This window comes from Cygnus atratus, chromosome 2, assembly GCF_013377495.2.
Source record: "Cygnus atratus isolate AKBS03 ecotype Queensland, Australia chromosome 2, CAtr_DNAZoo_HiC_assembly, whole genome shotgun sequence".
In the NCBI taxonomy this organism is placed as follows: Eukaryota; Metazoa; Chordata; class Aves; order Anseriformes; family Anatidae; genus Cygnus; species Cygnus atratus.
This window is the reverse complement of record NC_066363.1, coordinates 103,340,398-103,354,157: the sequence shown is the minus strand read 5'-3', so window position 1 is coordinate 103,354,157 and position 13,760 is coordinate 103,340,398.

Genomic DNA, 13,760 nt, shown 5'->3' with positions numbered 1-13,760 from the left:
CATCCTGTTTGCCATTTATCTAAAAACAAGCAAACAAACAAACAAAAATCAAACAAACAAAAAAACCACAAAACTATAGTTTAGTAAATTTTAAAATCTGACCTGCCTTTGGAAATGTGAAATTAAAGTCACCCAAGTCATGTTGGCAAAGCAATGTATGGGAAAAGCCTATGGTCTTGAACAGACTACTTCATTGTATAATATCTCTGAAGTTTATCTACCATGTGCAACAGGAATCACTGCTCTGTTGTAAATTCAAATGAGGCAGCTTAGGTAAGCCATCATCAGCTCCAGTAACAAAATTTGCTCTGTCACTTTATCTCTGTGATTTGATGGTGGATGGAAATTATATAAGAAAGTTGATACAGACAAATTTGATACATTGGTAATTTAAAGTTGATGATACTCTCTGAAAATGTTTTGTGTGAAATAATTTATCAAGTTTCAGGCCCCTCAAGTTGGACCATTCAATTTTTGCTAAAAGTGAATTGAAAAGGATGCCCATGATATGATACTGAAACACTTTTCTAATCTAAATAGGACCACACAGAACACGTGTTTCACTGTTTGCTTTCAACATGTTTAAATGACAAAAGTCAGAAGAAACAGAGGACGTAGAATATAAGTTCAAAGAACTCAAATATGACTTTTTATAACTACAGCAGCTATTACTAGAATATTTTGTCATCCAATCACTCATATTTGGTGTAATATGTTGGCAATAACTTTGTAGAGCCATAGATTGACCAAGAGAATGGGATGAATCAGGCCATGGTTCAGCTCTTCAAAGGTGTTTAGGCAATGTGATCAATGGTGTATGGCAGCTAAAGACCTCTAAAAGCCAGGACCAGAGCTGTTCCCTCATCTTCTAAGTTCCCTGGAAACCAGACATCTGAACACAACTCTCTTTAAACAATGAACTATGTCAAGACTCTCTACCTGAGGAAATCTAGTTACAAGAGAAAAAAAGGTCATATGTATCTTCCATTTTTTAAATACTTTGTTATTATAGAAAAAGAGATCATACCAGCCTTTCACCTACAAATGTCCAAAGTATTGCACGAAACTTCAGCTGAACAATTCTCATTAAAACTGTATAAGTTAAATTCTTTAGAAAGCCTCCCTGACCTTTCTTGGGAATCTTTGGTAGTTCATAATGAATTCTTCTATCATTTCTAATTATTTTTCTGTTGCTATGCCTCCTTTCTTTACCTGCTGCATGAAGAACTATACAGTAGGTCAATAATAAAGCTTCTGTAAAAAAAAAAAAAAAAAAAAGAAAGTAAAAACTGCTTGTTTGTTTGGTTTTTAATAATTTTGTCTTTTGATAGTGAATATGAACTGAGATGTAGAATCAGACATGGTTTAGAATAGCAAGATATCTGGGCTTAGAATACAGCTGTAATGGCTCATGAAGCATCCTTTTCTTTTTCTTATTGATATTTTTCCTGTTTCCTATACATTATAAGACAGACAGAAAATTATATAGTTTTTATACATATTATCCAAGGAGCTAGTAACACATCTTATTTACAGACAACAGGCAGAAAATTGAGCATATGCAAGATGACATGATGCTAGACTAAAAGAATATGACTTTAACCAGCTCAGAAACTTGTTTACCATGGAGAGCTAATCAGAGAACTGTTAAGTACAAATTATTAAACCTGGTGCACTTCAAATAATGTAATTGAGTATGGGAGACAAAAAATAAAAATTATAGTTTGCAAACAAATAAATAAATTAAACCTTCTCCTAAACCTAAAATGGATTTAAAGTATAATGTAAGAAGAGGATTTAGAGGTAATCATATTGGTAGTTCATCAGTATTTTATAGGTTAGCCATGTTGGCAGCTTGAAAAATAAATGATGTTTCACATGATTCTATAGACTTCTGTTAAGCCTGTATTCCTTCACTCATCTGTCTTTTCCCTCTTCTAATTCCCCTCCACTTCTCTGCTTTATAAATTTATTATATTATACGACCTCTCAGTCTCTTAAAGGTTAGGATATACCAGGTGCTCTCGCTATATAGAAACAAAATCTTTGTACTTTTTAAAACAGTGCTGCTGGTAGTGCTGCCTTCTAGATCTGTTTAGAACAAAATTCTCCAGCAGTTTATACATGTGTTCAGTATTTTCCTTGTTTCTCATGAAAGACATAAAACAAACACATTACCTGATGTCTTCCTCTTCTGCCATGTAGTCTATGAATTCTAAAATAAAAACTTTTCAAGATAACATTGTACTGTGTAGAGAAAATAATAGAGTAAGAAAAGGGACTTGATGTCTCCAGAAGTTAATAATGAATTAGGAAGAACCACTGCATATATAAACTGAGTTGTGAGTGGAAAGGAGATGATAGTCAACAATATCTGAAAGACATTACATCATACTTGGTTGGCTATCAGGGAGCCTACATCAAATGATTTGTGGTTTGAAACTAGTTCATAGAGGGTAAGTGTTCACATAACTGCTGACCGTTAAAGTAACATCTTTGTTGGCAGACTCATTAAAGAACAAAAAGTACTGAACTAACACAGACGCTAAACTACCCACTGTCTTTCCATCTTATTTCAAAATTTCTCTTCAGGTCATTTTTCTTTTAGTCACACCTGTGGAGAAAACCTGCATTAGCTATTACAGAACAAGATCAAGAAAGCCTCAGATGTTAACGGACTCCTCATTCAGCACTTTTATAAGAGCATTAGAAATGAAAATAGTAAACTAAGCAAATACAATTCAAGTTAAGATCAGTCGTAAAACCTTACTGATGTTTAATCAGATGCCATACTCAACTTTCAAAACTTCGAGCAGTTATGTTCAAATCAGGTCAAAAGTACTCATCAAGCTATGGATGCATTTGATTACTTTAAACAAAACTTTGATTCAATTTCAGACAAAATTCTGATGTCTTCCTTTTCTCTTACATCTTTTTTCCTTTAAACTATATGAAATTGTAGATGTTCAGTATGTAAAAACCTCAGTAGATATCTGGAAGAAATAAGTAGCAGACCCAGTGCATTGGGCTGGTAGCTATCTCTACCAAATCTGAAATGAGAAAGTGAAATAAGTTGTTTTAGATCAGCAAGCAGAAAGTATTTTATAACAGAATTTGCCACATAAAGTAATCTGTGACTGATGCATTGAAGTTCAAGACAAAAATAAGCCTCTGAATTTTTAGTTTCTTTCTTCTAATTGGTGATGTTGACTAGATTGAAGGAGGGGTGAAAGTCTCTGAATGTGGAAAAAGGATTATTTTCTCTAAAAAGAGCAACTTTGAACTGGAGCTTGTATTCAAAGCAGGAGGGCAAAATAATGGATATAGAAAAAAGTATGAGATTTATTGCATGAATGAACATTTCCAAAATAATATTAATAAGACAAGCACAAAGAATTGAGAAAGAATCTGTGAGAAGAGTGGCTATGAATCAATTTCAAAGAAGTACAGGAATATAGTGAAAATAGTTACAATCTAGTTAAGCTAAACAACAGCTGTCAGAAAAAGGTGAGCAAAGATAGGAAACAGAAGAAAAGTGAAACTAGAATGTACTAAAAAAGGATTAAAGATCAAGGTTAATCTATTCCAGTTCCAAAGGGATATTTTGCCTCAGATTTTTTAAAATGTGACTGCTACAGAGAAAAATACTGGTAACCTGTCATAAAAAAACAATAGATGCTGCAACAGAAATAAGGATATCTGAAATGGAAACAAAGCTTAGACTGCATACTCTAACAAAGTCAGGATACTCCGTTGTATTGGGTTTACATGGCAAGGTTTTGGAATAGGTTTTGGTAGCGGGGGACTGCAGGGGTGGCCTCTGTGAGAAGAGTCCAGCAGCTGCCCCATGTTAGAAAAGGGCCAGTTTCAGCCCTTTCCAAAGAGACCTGCTGCTGGCCAGAGCTGAGCCAATAAGCAATGTTGTTTGGGCCTCTGTGACAGCATATTTAAGAAAGGGAAATAAAAACTGTTGTTCAGCAGCAGCTGGGAGATCAAGGAGTGAGAACCAGCCCTGCAGACACCAAGGTCGGTGCAGAAGGAGGGCAGGAGGTGCTCCAGGCATGGACCACAAGTTCCCCTGCAGCCTGTGGAGAGGCCCCTGGTGGAGCAGGCTGTCCCCCTGCAGCCCATGGGTCCCACATGGAGCAGATCTCCATGCTGCAGCCCGTGGAGGAGCCCCCAGTGGAGCAGGTGGATGTGGCCTGGAGGAGGCTGCGGCCCATGGAGAGCCCCCACAGAAGCAGGCCCCGGACCAGAGCTGCAGCCTGTGGAGAAGAGCCCCTGCAGGAGCAGGGGGTCTCGGAGGAGCTGCTGCCCGTGGGGGACCCGTGCTGGAGCAGTTTGCTCCTGGGGGATGGACCCCGTGGTATGGACCCATGTTGGAGCAGTTCTTGAAGAGCTGCTGCCTGTGGGCAGCCCCCCCAGGATCAGTTTCGGAAGGACGGCATCCCGTGGGAGCGACCCTGCGTGGAGCAGGGGCAGAGAGTGACTGTGAAGGAGACGAAATGTTAGTGAGTGACCGCAGCCCCCATTCCTCGTTCCCCTGTGCTGCTCAGGGGGAAGATGTGGAAGAGGGTGGATGGGTGGAAGGCATTTCAGGTTTGTTTTTTAGTCTCTTACTGTGCTAGTCTTCTAGTGATAGGCAATAAGTTTGATTAATCTCCCTATGCTGAGTCTGTGACAATAATTGTTGAGTGATCTCCCTGTCCTTATCTCAACCCTTGAGCTCTTTTCATCGTATTTTCTCCCCCTTTCCCTTTGAGGAGGGGGAATAAGAGAGCGGCTGTGGTGGAGTTCAGCTTTCCATCTGGGTAAAACCACCACATCCATTAATCTCTGTCTCTAAAGAATCTATCCTTGGAAGACTCATCACTTGAGGTTAGAAGTCCAGTACTACAAATTAATGGTGGCAATGCTCTCAGAATGGAGGGGAGCAAATAAAAACATTCTACAAAGAGCAAATGTCTAATAGGCCTCAATGTTGCAAAACACATTAGAACATATTTTGGAGAAAAAATTACCAAATCCACGGAAATCTGCAGACCCTTGAGCAAGTAACAAAATTCTTTTAAAGAGATATCACATCTGATTTACTTCTGTCTTGGTTTCATCTGGGATAGAGTTAATTTTCTTCCTCATAGTTGGTGTGGTGCTGTTTTGTATTTAGGATGAGAACAATGCTGATAACACACCAATGGTTTAGTTTTTGCTGAGCAGTGCTTACACTTAGACAAGGACTTTTCAGCTTTTCATTCTGCCCAGCCAGCAAGGAGGCTGTGGGTGCACAAAAATCTGGGAGGAGACAGAACCAGGACAACTGACCCAGACTGGCCAAAGGCACATTCTATACATATGACATCATGCTGAACAATAAAACTGAGGGGGGGTTGACTTGAGGGGAGAGGGCACTGTTTGGGGTCTGGCTGGTCATCAGTCGGTGGTGAGCAATTGCATTGTGTATCACTTGTTTTTTATATTCTTTTATCATTATTACTATTGTTATTATCATTCTGTCTTCCTTTTTCTGTCCTATTAAACTGTCTTCATCCCAACCCATGAGTTCTTACCCTTTTTTTTTTTTTTATTATTATTATTTTCTGACTCTTTACACCATCCCACTGGGTTTGGGGGGGGGGTCAAACAGTGAACAAATGTCTGTATGGTGCTTAGCTGCCTTCTGGTTTAAACCAGAACAGCTTCATATATGTTCGTAAATACATATATATTTGCATATTTGAAGATCTCTGATGATTAGATCATCATAGTCAAGTCAGTACTACCTATCTAGTCTTAAGAAAGCACTTGATACATCTGCTATAGAAAGTGATATTTCAAATACCCTTATATTCATCAATAATGGCCAAACATCACTTGTTGATAGGAAGATTATTTTTTCTCTCTCTCTGTGCTTCCACGTGGCCTTTGCTAGTTTTTTGTTTGTTTGTTTGTTAGTTTTTGTTTTTCTCTCTTCCTTTTCCTTTTAAATTATCCTCATCTTAACCCGTGAGCCTTTTTTTTTTTCCTTTTTTTTTTTTTTCCTTTTTTTTTTTTTTCTTTCCAGCATACTTTCTTCTCCCCCTTTCTTCTCTGGAGGGTGAGTGTGAGAGTAGTTGTAGTTGAGTTTGGCTTCCCAGCTGGGTAAAACCACTACAGGGAACTAAATGCAGGAACTAAATGTGTGCTCTGATATGTGCAGGTGGCACAAAATTGAAAGTATTATGAATAATCAGGAAGATCAGATCAATAAGTGGAAGATTCAAATGAACTTGTGGACTAAAATTATGAAAATAAAATTAAATGAAATAATGCAAAGTACAACGATATACACTTTAGTTTTAAATAGAATTTGAGCCTACAAATAGAAACCACATCAATTACAGGTGACAAAGGGAGAAATCTGAATACACTGGTGTGTCATTGGAAGACAGGGTAACATGTCTGTGAAAAAGCTAATGAGATTCTGGGATGCATCAAAGTATTCTTAGCAGAGACAGAAAAACGTTCTTCCCATTGTGTAACACGTTTGCAGGTTCTTACTCAAAATATTCTATGCAGTCTTAATCATCTGATAATTATGAAATTAACCTGTATTAAGTGCAGGGAAAGCCTATGCATGACCATGAGAATGGAAAGCTCCCTACGAAATGATGTTAGAAGAGTTAGTAAAATCAATATTGAGAGACCATGACTTTCTTTGTAAATATACAAATATAAGAAGGACAGGAAGGATTTGTCTTAGAAGATAATGCTGTGCATAACCATATGGATGTAAGATGGTAATAATTCTGTCATCACTATTAGAAGGATGTTTACCAAATTTCTGCCATAGCCTTTCTAATGCTTTGGCTTTAACACAAAGATTGATAAGATTATAGAAGAAGGGAATACATATGAGAAAAATACACCAATCCTAACTTTCATGATGAAAGGCTACGTGTATTCAACTAATTTAAATATTCAAAGGCTGTTTAAATATAGACCCCATTTATTTGGTACTACATAGAAGTAACATGTCTCTGAGATTGCCTCCTAGATGAACATATATATATATATATAATATATACATATATATATATAATTTTTTTTTTCCATCCTGTAAAGCATTTGGAGCAATCCTGAAAATCTTTCATGTGTCCTCTTGGCATTTCTTGCTCAGACACTCAGGCAATCATCACATATCATTAAATTAGTGGTCAAGAAGTCCTTTTGAAGGCTGAGTGGCAGAAAATGTCGGAAAGCTGGTTTAATTTGCTTTTCAGTGGCCTTAGTTAGATGGTGTCATCCAATATATGCTCACATTCTTCCAGGAATCTAAGACAATATCAATTCCTATGATGTCCTCAGTTATATTTCCCATACATTTAGCTTTTTTTATTGTGTAGAATTAGTGAAGTATTTGGTTTGTTGAAAGTTCGTAGTATTATGACTTATAATACATTCTGATAAGGATTTTTTTGTGCCTATTCAATTAAATGTTGCTTAAATAGTAATCTATATCAATCTATATCTGGTGAGCACTGGACTCCATAGCTACATTTTTTTGTTTCTTTGTTTTCTTATCAGTTCTATTTCCTTATTTATTTGTGTTAATTTCTGAGTGTAAACTATATTCTTGACTCTTTTCCCAACTTGATAACAGAGGTAATACCACACTTCCTGTTTTTTGAGACATTAAAAAACATTCTGGGTTCACATTACTAAAAGAATATAAATCTGATTTAGGATTAGATGAAATACATGTAATATTATAAAATTTAGGGTTGATATTGGAAAGAACAATATTCTAGTTTTTAGAGGTTCTTAAACACTACATGTGTACATACCTACCAAATTACTGATTTTAGTGAGGTGCTTTTAAGTTTTCTTTTTTTTCCCTTTACTGATGCTCATCTCACCTTTCCCAATTTCTGTCATTTCTGGCTGAATAACTGAAACTACAATTATAATTCCTCTACTGTATTTCACTCAAGACCACTTTAATTAGGAAAAAACATCTCACCCTTGGAGATTCTCACCTCATAATATTTGTGCACAGGAGTCTTTATCACTCAGTTATCGTGACTGGTGCTGCTCCACATTTCCTGGTATAGGAGAAAGCAAGAAATTCAGAAGGTATCTTCATTATTTTTGGTACAGCATTTAAGGAAAGAATAATGGAAAAATATTCTAAGGTTCAGAGAGAGAAAGAGAGAAGATTAATTGAGATTTAGTAAAGGGAAATTCATATTTTGAATACTGAAGAGGAAACACATTTCCATGTTTTCAATTAACATTTTTTCTATTTTTAACATACAAAAATAAGCAAGTGTAGGTCATTATGAAAACAGGCTTGCATGACAATAAATTTTTCATCTTATTTCTTAATCTTTTTTTTTTCACCTGTTTCCTCTGACTGATTCTTTAACAGGAAATTGTAGATCATATTTTCTCAATTCTTTTGTTGTCTGTTCTGAAGCAGCATTTAGTAATTTATGCATAGTAACTTGATACAGTACATATTTTTGAAATAAATATCTCACCTTAGAAAGCAGAATGTCTTCTAATATGAGGTTCATTTTTCTGACAGCTGAATCATGCTACTTTTAAATCAGTAATGTGATTATTTCCCTTAATTAGGGAAAGGTCAGTGTAGAATGAGAATAATAATCAGTGATGAAAGTACACTTTTATTATGCGTTCTGTGTGAAGAATTCAAAGTATTTTTTCAAGCTTAATAGCATCTAGATAAGTATTAGTGGTTTATTTACAGAGAAGGTAAAAAACAAGGCACAGACAGTTTAAGTAACTTACCCAAGGCCACACAGCAATTCAATTCCAGCAACAAAAATAAGACCCCATAATTTCAGTATCCTTTTTTTCCTGGCTAGACCTCATTCCTGCTAAGCACCTGTCTTATAGACAAATATCCTTGGTCTCAAATGTGAAGTGAAATAGAAGGAAATGAAGTCACCTTGTGCGATTTTATTAGCTGACATGTCTTGATGAAATATTGCATCCCTTAAAGATAGTGCATAGAATTTTTCTTTCTGCTGCTAAATATGTTAATAATATTCTTTTTATCTTGCTCTTGGAGAACTTTTGGATATAACAGAAATAGGGTTGTGTCACCAAACATGCATCCTTACAGCACCATCTTCTGCAGCTGGCTAGACTCAAGAGTATAAGAGAGCAGATGTGATAGCAAAGAACTAACTGCATTAACAGCTTAAAGAAAAAGCAAATGGCATATCAGACAGAAATTTGAAGGAAGTGAAATACCTTCTACCTAAATATACACATGCAGTCGCAGCTGTTTCCGAGGTAACACAATGCGCCTTTCTCAACAGTAATTCCCAAAAGCAGGTGTAACTTTCAAGGGATGAGTCAGCGCAGAGAGACATTTAGACCCATAACATTTCTAACATCAGCAGTTAGTTATTTTAGTTGATTTTTAGCTTGTCATGTACTTTTATATAAACACTAAATAAAAGTTTGCCAGGAAAATAGCTGCACTCTGCTGGCAATTTCTGTCTCTGCTTCCTGAAGAATGATCTGTGCATGTTGGTAAAAACAAGAACAAAAATAAGTTGATAAAAATGTCAGGAGGAGCATTTGATTAAGGTTTCACTGCCTGATAGAACAGCTACCAATGCATCTTTTATGCATCTTTTACTTTTGCAAAATTGGGCCCTAGTCTGAAATGTACAATGTAGGGAATCCAATTCTCTACTGCTGAAAGCCTGAGTACATTCTCACAGCTTTTTAGAGTGCCTATAAAATACCACTATTTTGATCATATTCATACTTAAGGCACGAGATAAGGGCAGTGTGATATCAGACCAAGAAAGAAAGAAAAATATCATATTTTTTCCTCATGATAGATATTGAAGCAAGAAAATATGTAACAATAACAAGCACATGCATTTGCATGAGGTTTCACCTTTTTATCCAGAGTTTGCAATAGTATTAATCAAATTCTAATTATGAATTCAGGCAAGAGTTAAAATATTCCAAAAGTATAAAATTTTCCAATGGTTTCCCAATGCATTCAAACCTGTTTTAAATTACATTTTTTAGCATACCTATAAAAAACTTAATCATCTCTGCAGAAAATATATTTTAAATTTATGCAGAGATTTAGAAAACTAGAGACTTTCTGTATTACTTTTGGGTGCTATAATGTACTTATTAGTACATTGTTGAAAGTGCTAGTAGTCTAAATTATACAACAATGCACAGAATGAATGTGAAACATCTATTTGTTAATCTTTTATAGTCTCTGATTATATCTTGCTGAACCATAGTTAATTTGTCACATACCTTAAGGGTGGTTTACAGTACAGGACTACAGGTTTGAAATGTTAACAGCTTTTGTAGGATTCTTGTTGTATGATGTCCTACAAAAGCTTTTACAAGATGTGATTAACCATTTGTTTCACATTCGTATTACATTTTTATTATCATTCATACTTATATTTTTCATTCACATGTTGAACGTAGAGCACTTCAGTCAAGGGAGATATGACTGACTGCCTTTCAGCACTATAACCAAGAGTAATTGTCTATCATTTATGTTCTCCTTACCCTTCACACAGTTTTGCTCTAATGTTTTTGTAGTCAAATATGTGTCAAATATTGTAGTCTAGATAAAACTGCAGAGAATAGAAAATACCCATATTCTGCTGTATTTTTGAGAATTGAAAATATTTTATGTGAATAATTTTTAATATTGCATTAGCATTTTATTTATCAAAAAATATGATGGCATTAAAAGAAGCCTTGAGTATTTTGAAAGATATATCAGGATATGGACCAGATCAAGATGCTAATACCAATAAGAATATAAGAATGACCACAGTTCAGACTAAAGGACCCTGTAATCAGAAGTGAAAAATTAATGCAGAAGAAACTTAGCAAGGAGAGAATGTGCTGAAATGTTGTCAAAAGACTTTCCTAGCCTTGAAATAGGAACTGTCGTTCCAGGACCCAAAGCAGCTGATTTGTCCTTGTCTGTACTAGCCAGACAAAAGTTGGGGATGAAAAGTGTTTTCACATCTCTAGGCAGATATGTTCTTCTTGCCTTTAACCCAGCCATACTTTTATTTATTTATTTATTTATTTATTTTCCTTGAAGCTGCTGATTTGGATCAATCTGCCTGTCAATATTCTGCATATCAGACACTTTTTATTCTTTGGTATTGATGAGTATATTAGTCCGAGAACTGTGAACCATTACAAGGTCACTCATATTCCTCGGCTGTCAGATCTGACCAGACATAATGATTACTGATTTGCATGGTTTGCTTACAAAATATGTAAAAAACATAAAAACCACTGCATTTAATGAAATAATTTTAATCCATTTTAAGAGTTGCCTTAATGGCTTTTTGATAAAGCAGAAACAATCACAAACAAAGGAAACTGGCTCTCCAAAATTCAGTTTTTGGGAAATGCAGTAAAATCATTAAGATTGGTATGAGTGGAGAATCAATAGGACTTTTCAGCTATAGAAACTAAAGAAGGAAAATGAGAAGAAAGAGAGGCTTGTAAGAATAGCATGTGTTGATAGTACCTAGATTATCAGGTCATCAAGACCCCTCCCACACCCACACTTATATGCTGATTCTCAGACCATCCATATCAACAGACAAATAAGTGAGTAAATTTTGAGTAATCATAAAGGTTGGAGACGATGGAAAAATTAACCTCTGAAGAGTAAAACAGACACGTGCAAAACTAGTCCATAGTCACCAACCTAAGAAAAACTGAGGAGACTGATGAGTACCTGGTGTTCCTTCTACTCTGTATCATCCTGAATCAACTGCCATTATACGAACACCTTGGTAATTGCATATTGGAGAGACTGCTAACACACACAGATCCTGGTGACTACTATGTGTCATGGTTTTGGCTTGAATAGAGTTAATTTTCTTCATAGAGGCTCACAGAATGCTGTGTTTTGGATTTTTGATGAAAATACTGGTGATAACACAACGTTTTAGTTGTTGCAGAACAGTCCTTGCACAGGGGAAGGATCTTTCTGTTCCTCATGCTGCCCTGCCAGCGAGGAGGCTGGGGGTGTACCAGGAGCTGTGAGTGGCTGCCTGCTGCTGTTAAACCACGCCACTATGATTATGTGAGTATGGGTGTGAGCATTAGTGACTGCAATTAGCTTTTTGCATTGTATGCTTATTTTAATAAAATGACCTGTCCATCCTAGAAGACCTGCACCGAGTTTTGTGAAGTTGATGCTGCTATGTTCTGACATTGCTTTATCCATTCCCTCCTTATGTTTTGTTCTTCTGTTTTATATTATATACAGTCCTTCTGCATGGGAGCTGAAAACACAACCAACCACAAACTACCACAATACTGCCTACAATAACCAGCTGAGATGTAGTCCCTAGACATTTGTTTCAGACCGCTTTCTAGCCACAGAGATTTACAAGAAATCATGAGGGACAGCCGGATTATGAATGTATTCCAAAACCATCTCCCTTAATAGCCATTAAACAAGTTGCCTTCCCTGAAGAGGTTCCTAATTAGTCTGGCTTTTGGTACCTCATAGATCTTGTAGGACTCTTGAAAATATTTGTGTAGAGTCCAGTATAGTCCAATGGTTAGTCTGCCTTGGTGATTACATGATTTTTCCACCTATGTATTTCACAGAATATTTAAAATGGATAAAAGACATAGATCTAGAGCCCATATAATTTTCTAAAAGGGAAAGAAACAAATATTTCTTGGTAATAAAAGGGGAGAAGGAAGTGGAATTAAAAAAAATGTGTAATGACTTTCACAGTGTCGTATTCAGCTGTCCCCTGTGCAGCCAGGCAGCTTGGAAGGCTAATGCAAAGGGGCAATTCTTCCAGTCAGCATTTGGAGACATCTTGTTTCTGAAGGGGAAATGCATAAATAAAGTAAATTCTGAATTTAAGGATAATTGTATCAGATCATGAAGGAGGTACTGGAAAAACAGGACTATCTGACCCTTTCAAGGATTCAAACATGCTGAAGGGAGTAGGCAAAAGACACCAGTCCTACATCAGTTCAGGGAGTCCAAAGTGACAGGAAATGACAGAAAAGAAATACCTCAGGCAATTTATTTATTTATTTATTTATTTTTAACTATACTACAATTTCTATCTAGTCAAGTAGTTCCAAGCTCTACCGGCTATAAATAAAGTCTAACCATGTATATCTCACATTTAATTTGTAGGTGACAGTTTGGAATGTTAGCCACCAGATGCTTATGTATCCAGCTAATTTCAAAGTAATTAGAGACTCCTGAATTGTAGTTCAGGTTAGCTGTTTATCACTATATAGATACAGTTCTTCCATACTATACTGCACATTGTTTTCAACAGCACTGGTATTTGATAAAAGAAAGGGAAGGAAGGAAGGAAGGAAGGAAGGAAGGAAGGAAGGAAGGAAATGAGCATGCAAGCTGTACTTAAGAGCTCTGAGATAATTCCAGGTTTTTATTATGAGAGCTAGAAAAATTAAATGTGTGTGTGTGGACAGAACATACAATTATTTTTAGTTTCAGCTTTTTACTTAGCCTTTTCAGTGATTCAGTTCTGAAAAACATCCATGGCTTTATCCCAAGGCAGAAAGACAGTTATGCTGACTCCACTAGCCTTGGAACATGTCATCAACCACCAGTTGTATGGATCAGGCACTGATTTAACTGTGATGTTCTGACATTTTAGTGTTTTTTTTTTTCTTTTCTTTTTTTTTTTTCCCTATGTAGAATAAAGAAACAGATGAGAACAAGCAAG